At 37.8% G+C, this 17,127-nt stretch overlaps 1 long non-coding RNA gene across 4 annotated transcripts in view; it reads right to left on the bottom strand.

Annotated features, from left to right (window-relative positions):
• The window catches only part of LOC140134054 (uncharacterized), a 77,963-nt gene that overhangs the window by 20,476 nt on the left and 40,360 nt on the right, over positions 1-17,127 (bottom strand). For 3 of the 4 annotated variants that reach the window (XR_011856048.1, XR_011856046.1, XR_011856049.1), the window contains exons 2-3: positions 12,212-12,292; positions 9,729-9,838 (exon numbers count right to left, since the gene is read on the bottom strand). This is a non-coding gene — a long non-coding RNA (uncharacterized lncRNA). The remainder of the gene's footprint in view (positions 1-9,728; positions 9,839-12,211; positions 12,293-17,127) is intronic. The other variant, XR_011856047.1, reaches the window with a different exon arrangement.

Raw genomic sequence — 17,127 nt, 5'->3', positions numbered from 1 at the left:
CTGGATACCTCTTCAATGGAGTCTTTTTAGCTTCCCTTGGGTAAATAGAGAATAGTGGTCAATGGGCCTATTTACTTAAAATGCACTATGCATCAGACCAACGTTACAAAATATACATGCGGCTAGACACCAGAAAACATTCAGACAGCCCAAGCATTGAAAGACTGGTGTCATGAATAAGTCAAATTGTAAATATATATTAAAAAATACAAATGTTATTGATATGCATTAAGACACACCTAATTACTGTGTCCATCTCAAACCTGCCATAATAGGCTAGTGTTTGTACTCCCCTTAGCTACCTAAATATTAGCTTTTATGTGTATGGAATACTGTGATATTAGAGGAACAGATAAGCTCCTATAGTCCATACTATATACAAATAATAAATGTGAAGTGGTATCACCAGAGTCATTCACCCTACATCCCCATTGATCACATTGAGCAGTGGGGGACTTACTATTGAATCCATCACCAATCACGAGAACCAAGATTCCAAAATGTGGTCGGGGACTCTCTAACCAGACACTTCATGATTTCTCTAATACTGTGTGGTGACAATGTGGATAGAATATCAGGACACAGGTTTACATACATTTTCCTTTAGCATCTGAACATTCTTCTAGTATCTGACATCAAGAGACGAGATGGATCAGAGATGAAAGATGATGAGATCCAAAATATGCATATTACACATGACCTTCTCCACTCTGCTATCACAGCCATTACATACTGTCAGATCTGCTATATACTTCCCTGGATAAAGATCTCATCTGCCTGTAGCTTGTAGTTTTGCTCTCCTCACAATGTGTTGTTGTTTGCCAGCAGGAAGTCATTGTGTGTAAGCTTGTCCATGACTGCAAGGTTGGGGGCTGGAGGCTGAGAGAAGCTCAGATCTGCCCACCCTAAATTCGGAAGATCCCAGATTGGGTCTTGGAGAAACCATAATTGTGTACACTGATAGAGGACTGATAGAGACAGGTTGGAATTATATCTGTGAAATGCTATATTTTTGCTAATAACTTTGAATTACAGAATCTGTTGTTTGTTATCCTGAGTACATATAAGAATCTTGTCTTCGTGGGAATATCCCTTTGAGGGTCAGTAAGTCATAATTAGAAACTCTGATTCCCATTAGTGTTGTAATACAGAGTTCAATAAAGCCAGTATATTTTGGGATTCTGCATGAATAATGAGCAACCAATATTGATAAATTATATGCTGTTCATGTCTAGTCTGCCTCAAGAACATAGTAACACAAAAGTTGCGCAGACATAAAACTTTAAAAGCAGATTTAGACAAATATTGTATATTTTATGATCATAATAATTTATTCACTTTGTGAGTAATATGATTAGAGTGACATTGAGGTACATTTGATGTAATATGAGGTACATTTGATAAAAATATCTAATCTAGAGGCTTGAGTAGTTCTAGCTTCACTGCCAACTGATAGCAGTCAGGAAAAAGTCAGAATAAAGGATTTTAACAAGCTCTTTTTGTATTTATTTCAACATTACTATTATTTATTTAGCCTTGTAGTTAGTCAAAAAATAGTTATTTAGGTATTACTCTCTTCAGTCCAAAATTCTGTTCTACTATCTGCATCGGTCAAATAATCTCCCTTCCTATTCCGTTACCATACAGTGTAGCTACCAAGGTCAGGTAGAATTCTGGAAAAGAAGCGTAGTGGAGGGAGGTTTCATATGTGAAAGTAGAGAGAAGTATAATCAAGCTTATGGGGCCCAATGCAAATTATGCGTCAGATCACTTATCCTAAGCAGAAACATTTTCTAAACAGGGGCCAGGAGCCTTTTTTGATGAGAGAACCACGAACGCCACATATTTTAAAATGTAATTCCATGAGAGCCAAACAATATGTACATGCCCTACATGCACTACGTGATAGATTGAAAGGTAGTTGAAAGGTAGCCATTGCACATCTTCCTCCAGTAGATAGGTAGACATAGCATAAGGATCTCCAGTAAATAGGTAGTCACAGCAAGAAAAAAAATTGAGACCTGCAGCCAGTTCCTCAATCCTCCCACGCTTTTCTCTATGACCCATGCTCAGTTCAGCTCGGTGATCAGCGCTATGTGTGTCTTAGATGAGTATAAAGAGAGAGAAAGCAGATGCTAAGGGGTAACAATCTTTATTGAAAGTATACAAAAAGAACTATTAAAATCATTTAAAAACCCAAAGAACCAAGTTCATTTAGGTACAAAGCACAAAAACTCCCATAAAGGATGTAAATATCATGAATATGATGAAGACCCAATTATGTCCATGCACTTTAAAGGAATGGTGAAAATGCAGTGTTGCAGCAAAATACATAAGGACTGAGGAAATAGTTACACGGGCGCTGCCCTCTATGTGCATCCAATGACACAAAGTATACACACAGTCCCTAATGGTATGCGTACAATAGCAAATATAAGACAAATGGGTTACATTACCAGAAGTCGTCTGGATCAAGGGAGTGAGGATGCCCCACGCGTATCGCCCATTAGATGGGCTTCATCAGGGGAAAATTAATCATTTGGTGTATGCCACACAACCCCCCCCCCTTCTTTATATACATACATTTCGTGTGTCTTAGATGCACGCAGCCCTGATCACTTTTTATTAAAGATTTGTCTGTGACTCAGATACAACCATCAAAAGAGCCACATCTGGCTCCTGAGCCATATCTTCCCTACCCCTGTCTAACATGTTGAACAGAGGTTTATGTATGAAGAGAGAGGGTTGACCATCTGAAAGATTTAAGTGATCATTTTACCACAAAATGTAGACAGCTTCAACTTCATGATGCAACATTATTGAGTCCACTTTATACTATGCATGGGTATTAATGTTTATAATTATGACAGATCAACACATTTCCCTGTAAACAATATCATATTGTCTCATGATTGATTTATTTTGGGTCCCGGAGTCTCGCTATGGTGTGGGGCAATAAAGCTATTGTTGCACTGCTAGACTGCTAGGACCTGGATCTTTCCTTGTGGTTTAGAGGGAGTGTGATTGGAATATTATTGGCAAGATTTTATTTTTTTATAGTATTTCTTGCTGTTTCTTAACAATTAGAAATTGTTAACCACAGCTGTTTGGTATTGGCTGTCATCATTCAACAAGTCAGCTAATATTTTTGATAGATTTCCAGTTTATAAATATAGGAGCTCTAAAATTTGGTTGATGCAGTTCAAGGTCACGGAGAAGGAGGGGCTATATAGTCAGATTTTAAATTACTTTTAAACAATAACCCTGTGTTTCTTTTATTTCATTAACTTTACAGAGTTGTGAAGTAGCATTAGTGAAAAAACAGTCAGTACTTTTCTAAGTCATAAAAGTTCACTTGTATATTTTATTGCTGAGGGAATTTCTAAGGGGAACTCTGAAATCTGAGACTCCACAGTACTGTGATTGCCAAGATTCTTTCATGTGAAGCTCAAAGACCTTAGCTCAGGTTCAGACATTGACTAATAATACCATACACTGAAAAAACGACATTGCACTTAGTGAGTTATTGGGTTGCAGTATATACATTGTGTGTATGGAAGCTTTTGTAAAGCTTGCATTAAAATCTAATACTTCAAATAACATGCAAAATCTAAATATTAACATTTTTGCTAAAAGTTAACATTTTCTTCCAATGATTATACAGTATATGAGTTCTCCAGAGATTTAAAGGACATCTACCACAAGGATGAAGGATTGTAAACCACAGACACTGACATGACTGGTATGTGCACCCTATGGCAGGATCTGCTCTTCTTTAAGCTTCCTTTTCCCCTTTTTTTTTTAGGAAAAAATGGCTTTAAAATGTATGCAAATGATCCTGAGGGGCACCAGGCTCCATTAACACCTATGGAGCCTGGATCCCCTTAGGCTCATTTGCATAATTTTAAAAGCCTTATTTTGTAAAAACCAAAGCATAGGGTGTTAAAAGAAGAGTGGATCCTGCCAGAGAGGGCACATACCAGTATGTCAGTGTGTGTGGTTTACAATCCTTCATCCTAGTGGTAGATGTCTTTAAGGTGTTCTACCATCCAGATCCAGCGCATAATTATTGAGTACCAGTGCTAAGTTCCACTCAAGATTCTTCTATGACTATTCAGGAAACTCTCTTAATTCTCTACTGCAGATCTTTCATCAATATGTTATGAAAAATTTCAGATTTTACATAACAATATTACTACAACAACATTTTAAGCAGATGGAAGATCTGGAGTCTCACACTAATAAACTTGTGACAACAATGTAGTTTAAAGCTACTGCAGAGCAAGTAGACAGTGGACTTTATGCTCTATGTAGTTAGATTTTGCCTCAAAGATCTATCCCTTTCCATATTCTGTTTTACACCACATTGTATCACATGATGATCCATGTCACTGACTGTCCTACACACCGATACCTCTCTCAAGGCTCCAATGTGTAGGAGCTGAAACATTGGACAGTAATGTCTGGATGATAAGGTAAAAGACAGGAGGCTTCACTTCACATATCAAGAAATCAGAGCAGAACTTTTAATAGATGTATATTAGCAAATTACCTGAAACCCTGCCCCTTAAACTTACACATGCCTTGCAAAAACCATGAGGTAAACTGGCCAACCCCTTTAAGTTAACGGAGGTGGACATATTCTTCCTCCCCTCACAATTTTCCACACTGGTCTTTCTTGTCTGCATGTCAGGGAACTGGTCCAATCAACTTCTGGAATGGAACTCTCTTATAAGGTTTCCCTGCCATTTCACTTGTGCTTGCTATAAGTCTTATTTGGAGATTGAGGGCTATGTTGACTACTGTATTTTGGATTTCTTGACCAACTACTTGCTTTCTGATCATCCATTTTGCCTTGATTCTTTACTGTATTGTCCTATTGGTTCTGACCCTTATCTGTTGACTACTCTTCTATTTTTGTATTGTCTTGTCTTTGTCTTCATGTTCGAAGGGAATGTCGACCAGTGGTACATACTGTTTAAGGTAGGTTAGGCAATTAGATAGGGACAGTTGGTAAGGGAATTTTCTTCCAGACCATTGTAGCCGTTTCTTCCCTGGATCACTTCAAGCTTTAAAAATCCTGTGTCTTCTGGGGAAAGATCCAGAAAGTCATCCTTCATTACAGCACTCCATGCTGGCTACTCCTCTACAAAAACCAATCTGGTTTTTGTAGAGGAGTAGCCAGAATAATGCATTTATTTAGAAAGAAAATATGTTGGTTTTGCAAAAATTACCCAAAGGTATCTCAGGCTGTGTTAAACAAGATTATTTGTTCTGATGAAAACCTGACCTAAAGTTCTCTGTGCTTCAGACTGATTCAAAGGTTCACCCTCTAACAAGCCAATAAACCTAAGCACACAACTAACACAAAACAGAAGTGGCTTTGAGTGGTTCAGCCAGGTATCTAACCATCTCTGGAGAGACCTGAAAATCGTACCCATGAGGTTGCAATTACTGCCAAAGGTGCTTCAGCTATGTACTGAGTAAATGGGTTGACTATTTATGTCACAGTAAAAGTTTATTTTTCCTTCTAAGAAATTAGCAAGATTTCTAAATTTCTGATTAGTCATCATCGGCTATAGAGTGGAAAACTTTAAGGAAAACTTTTTTAATTTTTCCAAAATAATGCAAAAAACTGTGCAATAGACAAGAGGCACTGGAATACTGTTTCTTCGCCTCTGGCTTTGATACAAGATGGGATTCGGTTGGCATGGAGGTAGGTTCTGTATAGTATGCACTGGAACATCTGCCCACAGATGTTGAAGCTGGCTGGGTCTGTAAATCCTGCACACTTTTGGCTTGCTGAAGCTGGAGCTGGTGCCATAAATGCTCATTTGACATTAATCTGGTGGCTTGGCAAAAAAAAACCTTGCAGTGCAGTGCATGAGCTTGCTGAAAAATGCCATGTGAGACAAAACATGTGGCAGATGGATATCTTGCACATATAGCTGATGTATTAGTGTCCTTTCTGTAAATACTTAAGATGATCGTCGTATACAATTGCTCCCCAGATCATCATGCTACATTTGGAACATTTTGAAATACCTGTAGGGGCAACACACTGTTGCGCCCTAACTGTCCACGTCATAGGTTAGACATGATAGACCTGCGTCTTATCTTCTATTATATTATAGATGAAAATTTGGAAGGGTTTACTGTATTCATCTGATCAATCTGTTCAACAAACCTATAATTTGATTTCTTCTCCAAAGATGGTAAATTTGGGGTTTTTAGCTAAACCACTTACATCAAACATTTGCTCTCTTTGGTTCATTAAAATATTTCTCTGTTTGAAACCTTGTCTTTCCCTCTCAGGCTGTAGTTGTGTTTTACACCTCCTAAAATCCATGCATGCTTCCATCTGCTATAGTTTATTCAAAATTCTCACTTTCTCCCAGATATCCAAGAAACATTAGGAGGTAAAGTTGATCATGCTAGAGTTTGTGCTTTCAAACTCCCTGTTGGCATTAAAATTTACTTTTTGTGCCAAATGGAAGATTCGTCAGTAAGCCTGTTATCACCCGCCAGCTGTTACCGGGTGACAATTCCACTGTCTATAGCAAATTAGATTTTCATACTATAGATTCTTATGAAGCTGTCTCTGAATTTTGACTTCCTTTATGCTTGGGTCACAGCTTGAGATTTCTGGCTATGAAATATGTTCATTATACCAATATTATCAATGAAAATGAGATTGATTTATGTTCAATTTGGTAATACTGTTTTGTTATCATAAGTCGTTGGATTATGTAATAAAAAGTGTAAACATTTTTTTAAACAATAGTTTTTATTTGATTTTCAAAACATATGCTAAAATAATTTTTTTTTTTCTTAAAGAAATATGTTTACAGACATAAAACATTAGCAACGGTTCGGATATACTCTATACAAATTTGATTATTATATTTGATTTCTGGTATATAGGTGTGAGAGCAGCACGGTAGTTGAAGGTCATTTTATAGAAGAGGATATAAAGCTTTTCCAGCCAATCTCATAAGAGCCAATTCTAAAAGGAAGGAAGCATTCTAAAAGAAAACTTTTATTCACACATCATAAAAAGCAGCCTTCTTATGAATAAAAGTATTTTAGCACTCCACGGCTGTTGCTTCTTTCTACCCCAGTGTGGATACCTATTCCATTTTTGATGCTTTATCTAGCTGTGCTTATATTTTGTCTATCTTTTTGAGACAATCCAGGACTAAAGGAGTGTAAGTTATGGGAAATATGCAAAGCTTTCCAGGATGGAATAAGGAAAACCACACCTCTTTCAGCTCCCTTGACATCAAGCCTGACCTACAGGATTAAAAGCAAACAATAGAGATGAGCGAGCACTAAAATGCTCGGGTGCTCGTTACTCGAGCCGAACATTTCCCGATGCTCGAGTGCTCGTTTCGAGTAACGAGCCCCATTGAAATCAATGGGAGACCCGAGCATTTTTCAGTAAAATTACAAACTGAACGAGCACAGTGAAAGAACACAGTGCAGAACAGATTGCAGATGTTCGGGAACATCTGCGATCTGTTCCGGAGACACGCGTGCAATACGGTGTTCTCCTCAATAGTATTTGAAGAACAATATGTGTGAAGAACAACTTGCAGATGTTGCCAAACATCTGCAATGTGTTCTTCACACATATTGTTCTTCAAATACTATTGCAGATGTTCCCGAACATCTGCAATCTGTTCTGCACTGTGTTCTTTCACTGTTTTCTTCAATTAAATGATTAAATTAAATGTTTTAATTGTATTTTTTTACTGTTCTTCACTTCTTTTTTTTTAATTAAATGCTCGTTATCGAGCAGGGCAAATACTCGTCCGAGCAATGAGCCGGTCCGAGTATACTCGCTCATCACTAGCAAACCAGTATATCTATTCCAGAAGGAACAAACTCCCAACTACAGACAGCACTGTTTTGACCTTATAGGGTCTCCTCAGTACAGCGTAGGAAGCTGGGTGAGAGGCTTGTCACTAGGGTCGGCAAGTAAGAGTTCTCCTTATGGAGACTGACAATTAAGGCCACCATGTAGGTGTGTGGAGTATTATAGCCATGGATGCTCCACTAGGGGGATTCTGGGAAAATAAGCTTTCCAAGATGGGATAAGGAGAACCATGCCTCTTTTAGCCACCTTGTAAGGTAGCTCATTTTACAGTCAGAGAGAACAAGTGGTTCTCTACATAGCCATCTGACTTAAAGTGGTATTCCATATAAAGTTAAGGGATCTCTGCTGGATGCCACATAACATAAGTATTTCTGAGTCTACTATGTGAGTGTACTGTTAGTGGAATGCACAATTGGGACCACCACTCAACTGATTTCTATGGCACTGACAAATATGGAGCTGAACACTGCTCTTCCAATCCATAGAAGTTGATGGAACTACGGTCGCTTATGTGCACATTAACATTCACACAGAGAACTCATGATTGTACTCATGTACTTATGATTGGTAAGAGCACCATTTTGGACCAAGAATGATCAGATATTTATTGTCCATCCTTTGGTTAGGTAATAGATGCTTTACATAGAATAGCTTTACATTGGATAGTTCTCTCACGTAAGATACAGAAAAGTCATCAGAGGTGGCGTTAGAAAACTGTAATCAGATAGGTGAAGTAATCTACACACCTATGTATATTTGTTTTGTGAGCCGGTCTATAAAGTTTTTAGTGAGGTTTATTTACAGTTTAATTTTGATGGCTCCTTAGGTGTAAGAAATGTAATTTCTTACTTGTGTAGAAATATCAGTTTGTCAAACCATGAGAAGCATGTAGTCATGTTGGAAGGAAAGGTGCAATGGGGGACATTCCCTCTTTCTAAATTTCTTGGATGCTGCAGTCAGGATTGATGGTACATGAATAGACTCTTAGCCCTGACCATAAATGAATTGCAAGTTGTGGGACATATTTCCTGTCATTGCCTTATGGCTAGTATAGCAGGAAAGGTCTGCATAGCAGCATTTATATAAGAGAACAATGCATTATCAGCTTGACATGCATATAACAATATATATGAAGCAGGTAAAGAGAAATATATTGGATCTTGGATACTTCATTGGAAGAAACAGAACCAAAAACTGCTCAGGAGTGTAAACATTGAAAAAGTTGTTTCTTATTATCACTAAATGTTGTAGAAAGTGAAATGTTATGTCCTGCTCCTTGTTTGGTAGTTAAGATATTTACAGATATTTCATTCTTTCTGACTTCTAATCATTATTATTATAATCATCGTCATTGTCTAGAAGACCAGTCTCATATTAATAGATAAATGCAAGTATTCAGACTCCAGCCGACAGCCCACAGACTCATTTGAGTCAAATTAACGTTTTCTACAAGGATTTAATAATCACAAACACCTTTAAAAGTGCTAATTTCTGCTTAGACAGTTTTTCTTATCAAAATAGTTCAAGTAATGATGGTCTTAGCATTAAAATGTAATGGGATTTCGGTCCTTGCATAATTGTACAACTGCTGCATAAATTCTGTATCAAGCTGGATAAGGGTAATAACAATAGACTTCTAAATTAGACTCTCACTTAATCACTCGCCACTAATACACATAGTGATAGAATACTTTTATTATTATGACATAAGCCTAAAAATGTAACAAAATATGATTAAGTAGTTCAATACTTCTTTATTCTTACAGTGACATTCTTGACTGGATGGAGAATTAACTACTGAAATTTTAATACAGTTTAATTTTATTATCCTTAATATGTCATTGCTTACCTTTGGTGGCCTCTTTCATCATATTTTTAATCTGGGTCTATCAGGATCACAGGATATGAATTGTTTATTTGTGTAAGGAGCTTAAAGTAAGTTGCTGGACAGGTATCTACCTAGGCGCAAAAAGAGGGGTAGTCAAGGACTACGCAAGAAGTTTCATTTTTATTCTTCTCTTATTTTTTGTACCGAACTAAACATTTTTTATCCCTGCCTTCTGCTCCTGTGCCACAACAATGCCCTCAATGAAAGGCCCCAGCTGTTGTGTTACCTCAGGAGGCATATTTAAATGCACATTGGTCTACCTATATGTTAGTTACTGGAGGCTGCTTAAAATAATGCTTTATTGTGTGCCTGCTATTTGAGGTTAAACATTCACTTTGACCTATTTGGATCATTCTTTGGCTATTAACTTGGAGTTTAATTGTCTTGGATTATCCTGGTATTTGTACCTTTCTCAGACATCACAACTCTTGCCACAGATTAGTGACTACATAGGAGCTACAACTTGGGGATTGATAACTCTTTGTGGAGTTATAGCATTAAATATGACAGGCTCTTTCAGACTTACTTTAGTTATTGCTGTGTTTCCCTAAAAATAAGACAGTGTCTTATATTAATTTTTGTTCCTAAAAATGCACTAGGGAATGTCTTATTGAACAAGAACTCACATTTATTGTGGAACAAAAAAAAATCTACATTTATCAATATACTGTGTTCATATCATCACAAACATCAGCATAACCATCTGAATTCATCGAGAATTTCTGGTGACTCTATGTCCTTGTACAACAATCTATATTACATTTACTGATCCTGGTATTTCTGTATTAAAGACCATTATGTCAACAACTTCTATAACATCCTTATAACTCTCCAAACCCTGAATTCTATCAAAACTGTATGAACCAAAAGCAACATTTATTAAAAGACAGTCATATAACCATCTTATTATTCAGTGTTTGGAGACTTATGATGATGATTCATATGCTGAATGTCTTGTTACTCTATTTCTTTTAGAATCATTGGCCCCAACCTCTTATGTTTAGCATTTTCCTTAAATGAGCCCGTCTTCAGGTAACTGCTTGTAGCATGTTTGCAGCGCACCTGTCAGTGACTTTTTGAATTCTTCATCCTTGCCACAACCTCTCTAAATGATCTACTAATACTTATGTACAGCATGGAGGGAGCTGTAGAAATGACTGCTGCAAGGTCTTATTTTCAGGGGAGGCTTAATATTTCTAGGCTTGAAAAAAATAACAGTAGGTCTTATTTTTTTCGGGGTGACTTATTTTAGAGTTTTAGAGGAAACAGGGTAATAGAGAAGTTATAGATATACCATCACAAATTTTAAGACCTGTGCTACATTGATTTTAACAAGTGATTTACAGCTGCTGTCCAAGCAAGTTGTTTGGAATTTTGCAACCTGCAAGTACAGTTCAGTATTTTCTTCAGTCACCAAGAGAAGACCACGGATGTCAGAGGTCCTATTATAAATGGGTCATTGGGCCATTGCATCTCTAAGATGGCATCTTTGTCTTCCACTGTGCATGAGGTAAAAGCACAGGCGCAGATATTGGACATTCATACCTTATTTTCCGTCCAGTATCTGTGCTTGAGGAATGTAAAAATGTAATACTAACTATAATGCCTCTATCTATAGTACTAGTCAGAGTGTGACCATGGGGGTGCCCCCATAGATATTCGTAGTTAGTGGTCATACTTATAGTGTCAAAAAATCCCCCATTGAGGCCTTTTGGGGAGACTTTCTATGATTCGCACAGTGGCTACCCGGCCAGGTCACGGGGCAGTGAGACAAAGAGTGCTCACCGCACCGTGACCAGGTGCCATAGACCTCTATGGGTGCCATGATCTGGCCACCAATTTTGCAGGCAGATCACATCCACCATAATTGTGTGCATGAGGCCTATAGTGTGAGCCAGAACACCTTCTTTTACTGCTGATGTCTTCCTGCTAGGAGATGAAAGAGACACAGACAGGTTTGCAGTTTCTCTCTTAAGAAGCCTCAGAAGAAGTTGGCTATTTTTAATAAAAAGTAGAAAAAACAGGTGTAGTAACACATACATTACCTATAGACTTATACATTGTAAGCCCAGCCCTCTCCTCGTATTTGGAGAGGCCTTGCTCCGTTATCCATTACATCTGGATGTTTAAAACACATTTCCATCAGTTGTAACACACTACCTGATTATGGAGAACGCATCTGTTCCTCACTTCCCCTGGCAACAAACTGCGCTGAGCATCTTTAAATGGATTCGCAGACTGCAGCCAGTTCAACGGTTATAATGGTGATGATATTTATGTAACATGTTTGTTCAGAATTTCTTTCCAGGCTGTTGGCAGTTCTTCCTTTATCAGCTGGTATGTTTTACTAAGAGCTGCTTTACCTCACCCTGCCCTAGGCCTGTCAAAGCCTCAGACTTTGGGACTCCAGAGCTTTTATTTAGACATGTTTTTTTTCTCTTTACCTCATTTGGGAAGGGCATGGATTTCGGTTACTTGAATTGCAGGAATAAAGTTATCAGGCTTGCCAGATGTTCTGACTGCATCTGAAATGAAGACAGGAGGAGAGAACTAGGGTTACAACTCACTGACCATTTAGCTCAGGATAAAGTAACCATAGTAGCTTTTAACCCTTCCAGGATCAGAAACCTGAATGTCCTCACTAAAACTGTTTCCTTTTATTTATTCATTATTCTGCAGCACCGCAGACTTATTCTGTTATCAAGGCAAACAAGTATCTTTTTTTGTTTTTGTTTTATTTTGGGGATAGTTCTATATAATCTTATATATAGTAACAAATTGCAATCACTGATTAATTCCGGCCAATGTAAAGAATACATGGCATAATAAAGTTACAAATGAGATGGGATTTTTTTTATATGTTTAAACAGAAAGAAGAGAAAGAAAGAGGGAAACTGAATCTTTGCTTTATCTGCTGCAAACGTTGAAAAAGTAGTAGTAGTAAAAGTGAATGTAAGAAACTTGGAAATAAATTCTAAAAGAAAAAATTCTAGAAAAAATCCCTTTTCTACTTAACTTGGTCTTCTCTTGCCCCTCTCTCTACCAATCTGACTTTTACTCTGAAAACTCTGCTAAATCCATGTAGCTCAAAGAAGGACTGCAGGTATCAAATTGCATAGAAGTCTATGAAGGGGGAGGAGCGAGTGGGTGAACATTTACTTAGAGCGAGTGAAAAAGCAGTGATACAGACAAATTCAACATTAAGAACTTTTCCACAACTGAGCAGTGTCCCCTACAAACTCAAAAGAACTCTTAATCCAAGAGGAAAACTACTCTACTACATCAGAAGTGGTTAATAGAGATAGGTTAATGCAGAAAAAAGGAATAAAATGAGCAAAAAATACCATGTGGCTTATGCTTAAATTTGTTGAAAGATTTAGTCTGCTTTAAAGGGGTTGGCCACTTTAACTCAAGTATCCTGTAATATGTGTCATATTTGCATATTTCCCAGAATCCAATAGTGGAGCATCAATGGCAATAAGTTTCTACACACCTACAAGGTGGCTCCTAATTGGCAAAGTCTCCATAAAGGAGAGCTCTTATTCCCTGACCCAAGACCTCTCACTAAGCTAAACCAGTTCACTACACTGTACTGAACAGACCCAACCATGTTGAAATAGTGCTGTCTACAGTTTGAAATCTGTTCCTTCTGATATGGTTTGGTCATTCCTGTCCATAAAATAGCCATAGTTGGAAGGTCATGTGACTCTAACTATCCATGACCACTCTAAGTTCCATCTCTGGTGCCTACCATTCTATGGTGCTCTCTGCAACTGCGCCATACCCACGGTACGTGCACAGCGAAGCTTTAGTCGGCTGGCTTTAATATGTGACTGCACAGCTGCCGGAAGCTCTGGATTGAGGTTTTTTTTTTTTGGTTTTTTAGCGGGCACAGATTGAAAAGGGCAATTTGAGACACTTAAGCACCAGTTGCTAAGGGCCAGTGTTTGGTTTAGTGTCTCAAGTTGCCCTGACAGATCCTCTTTAAAGTCCTGGGAAGTAGGTTGGCCATTTAAAGTTAGAGATCACCCCCCCCCATAAGCAGCCATTTTATGAACCCGAATGGCACCTGTTAAGGTAAAAGACATTTGTGAACTAGGGGCTTTACTTTACATTTTAAGAAAGTGGTATAGAACTTTTAATAGATTTATATTGGTATATTACCTAATATCCTACCCATTACAAAAGTATAGTGGCCAACAACTTTAAGCTGTAGCCTATGATGCATAAAACCATTTAGCAAATTTAAAAATAGCTACCACAGCAAGGATTTCATTTTTCAAGGCCAGAATATGATGCTTTGTTTTTTAAACTGTATTATAAATCACTCTAACAATTTTCCTAGCTATTAGGTTACAATTGGTATTGCCTAGTGATTAATTTAGAAACATCACATGTTCTTGAAGGAAGACTTTAAGGTCACTATACACCCACTGAATCCACACCCACAAGTACAACAAGCACAAAATAACATTCACACCAACATCACACTTATAAGTTGTATACAAACAGACTACTCACAATACTCACAATATTCACACAATACACATAACTAGGGGTAACTTAAGGAGTATTCCCATTCTCCCAATTAATTTTATTGTTGGTATGATGAAAAGTTATAAAATTTTCCAATACACCTTCAGTATCAATTCCTCACAGTTTTCTAGATCTGTCATTCGGTGGAAAACTTCTATGTTTTCTTCCAGTGGACAGAAATCTTTCAAAGGTCACACAGGTGCAAAGTTCGTTATATCCCAAAGCTCTGATTACTCTCCATGATACCTGTGTGACTATGGTCAGATTTCTATCCACTGGAAGTAAATATAGAAGCTTTCTATAGAAGGACAGCAAACAGAAATCCAGAAAACAATGAGCAATTTATACAGAAAGTATATTGAAAAACTGAATATTGTTTATTCATTATACAAACAATGACATTTATTTGTTGAAATGGGAATAACCCTTTAAGTATTACCCCGCTAATGACAAGGTCCCAATGGCCCAAATATATAAAAGATGGTGTAATGTGCCCACATGTGCCTAGATTTGACAATTAAAGGAAATTTTTCTCCTTTTAATTTTTATTTGAGATTACAATTACACCAAGTATGAAGAAAGTGACTGGGAATGCTCCTTAATAATTCATCCATCAGGGGGATTTACTAGTGCATTTCATGGGTAGTACCTGAACACTATGCTAACCAGGCATACAGTGGTCCCTGACACCCAGGTTTCAGAATGTCTGAATGTCAAATCTACATAGGTAAGACTGTCTAACTTGGGGCAGCTGATAGTACCACCTGTTTGTGTTTGTGTGGAACAATGAAGCAGCTACCCATATTTTCCAGCATGCTCACCAATCCTTGTGGAGAAAACTAGTGTTCTTATATTTTATACCCTTCAGGTTAGCCCTCACATATAACTTACAATGGAAACAGCACCAAGCCAAATATCATAACTTTCAGGGGATACTTTTGGCATTTTGAAGTTTCAAACCCTCTGATCCTGACTTAAAGTGATTCTGCAGAACCATTTAATAAAGGACTTTCCTTCAAAAAGTCTTGACTTTCCACATTCCCAGACCACAAGAGGGAATCACCTTAAGAACCAGGGTAACGTAAGCCAGAGGATATCCCTAATGTGCAGAGATCCTTTGCTTGCCTTCCAGTCTCCCATTTCTGGAAGAGAGGCTATAACAATCCCCTAACTGAGCATACCCACAGGGAAGCCCTCTCCCTCTCTTTCCAGAGTTTGCAATAGTTATATTCACAAGGAATACCACAGAAATGATCTTCTTATCAATTGTCCCATAACAGTTGGTAGTACAGAATGTAGACCCATGGAGGCTCCAGCAAGATGCAAGCACTGAACAAGGTTAACAAAAGGAGCAGGGGGGTATTGACAAGGTCTACCGTTTTATGAAGTGTCAAAGACGAACCTTCCCACCCGCCCATCTTTTGAGTGGTGATCTTATCCCTGCTATATCTTTTTCACATTAAGAAATTCCCTTGGCAAATTCAACACTAAGAACTTTTCCACAACTGAGGAGTGTCCACTACAAACTCAAAAGAACTCTTAATCCAAGAGGAAAACTACTCCTCTTCTTTAAGCTATCAACAAATATGGCTATGATTTATGTGGGATAACAAGAACTCCATATTGGTGGCATACGTGGCTGCTTTTTATATACTGGATATTGCTGTATATAAGCCAATTATATTGACCAATTCTGGGTACTCCCCCTGTCTGGAAAATGCCAGGTACCAAGCTACAGGCTTCTCTGTAGTCCCACTGACTTGGGACATTGTATATAAGATGGCAGCATATGGTTAGTTCAAGCAGCAGCATTTTTAGTTATTAAATTATTTTGAATCCATTCCCTAATTTAAAAAAATGGCTGGACCATTATACAAGCCCACAATACCTCTTCTGTTAACCCCTCATCCTCATAGACTGTAAGCTCTTGTGAGCAGAGCCTTCATTCCTATTGTCTTATATGACTGTTATGACTCTGTAATGTCTTATTTTACTTGTGTATATAACCCAGAATCTGTAAAGTGCTACAGGCTTTGATGGCGCTATATAAATAAAGATGATGATGATAATCATTATTAATATTATTAAATCCAATTTGTGGGACATGTGGGACTGTATATTGCAGAATGCAGCAGACCACTTACTTGGTTGGATGTACAGCACTGGTCACCATTTGCTGTAGCCATGACTTTATCACAACCCTATAAACGTGCTCTTAAAAACCATCTCTTTAGGCAAGCCTATCACACTCGCTAACTGCTTGAAATGTCAACTCTCCCTTTACTAATCCATCCTATGTCCTCCTCCCATCTGTTATCTGGCAAACAGCTGATATATACCAAGCTCCAGGCTTCTCTGCAGTCTTTTTCACCTAGGACCCTGTAAATAAGATGGCGGCTGATGGCTGGTTCAAGCAGCAACATCGTTGTTTATTAAATTATTTATTAAATTATTTTATATTGTTCCCTTATAAAGAATGGCTGGACCATTATACAACCTCTTGTGTCACCCCCTCATAGTCTGTAAGCTCTTGTGAGCAGGGCCCTCACTCCTATTGTTCCATATGACTGTTTGTTCTTTGTAATGTAATATAGTTGTATATGTCCCCTATGATTTGTACAGCGCTACGGAATTTGATGGCGCTATATAAATAAAGATTATTATTATTATATTATTATTATAACCCTATTGCTATTTTTTTAGGCAGGACATAAGCATTTGTGCCAGTGTTACTCAAAGTTATGTCTGACAGCTTCTTTATCTTTAACTTACTGACAGGAAAATTACGCTAACACCACTGGTCTGTGCCAGTCTATGGACAAGG

Source organism: Engystomops pustulosus, chromosome 5 (genome assembly GCF_040894005.1).
Source record: "Engystomops pustulosus chromosome 5, aEngPut4.maternal, whole genome shotgun sequence".
In the NCBI taxonomy this organism is placed as follows: domain Eukaryota; kingdom Metazoa; phylum Chordata; class Amphibia; order Anura; family Leptodactylidae; genus Engystomops; species Engystomops pustulosus.
Note: the sequence above shows the minus strand (reverse complement) of the source record. Positions and strands in the feature narration are given on the sequence as shown.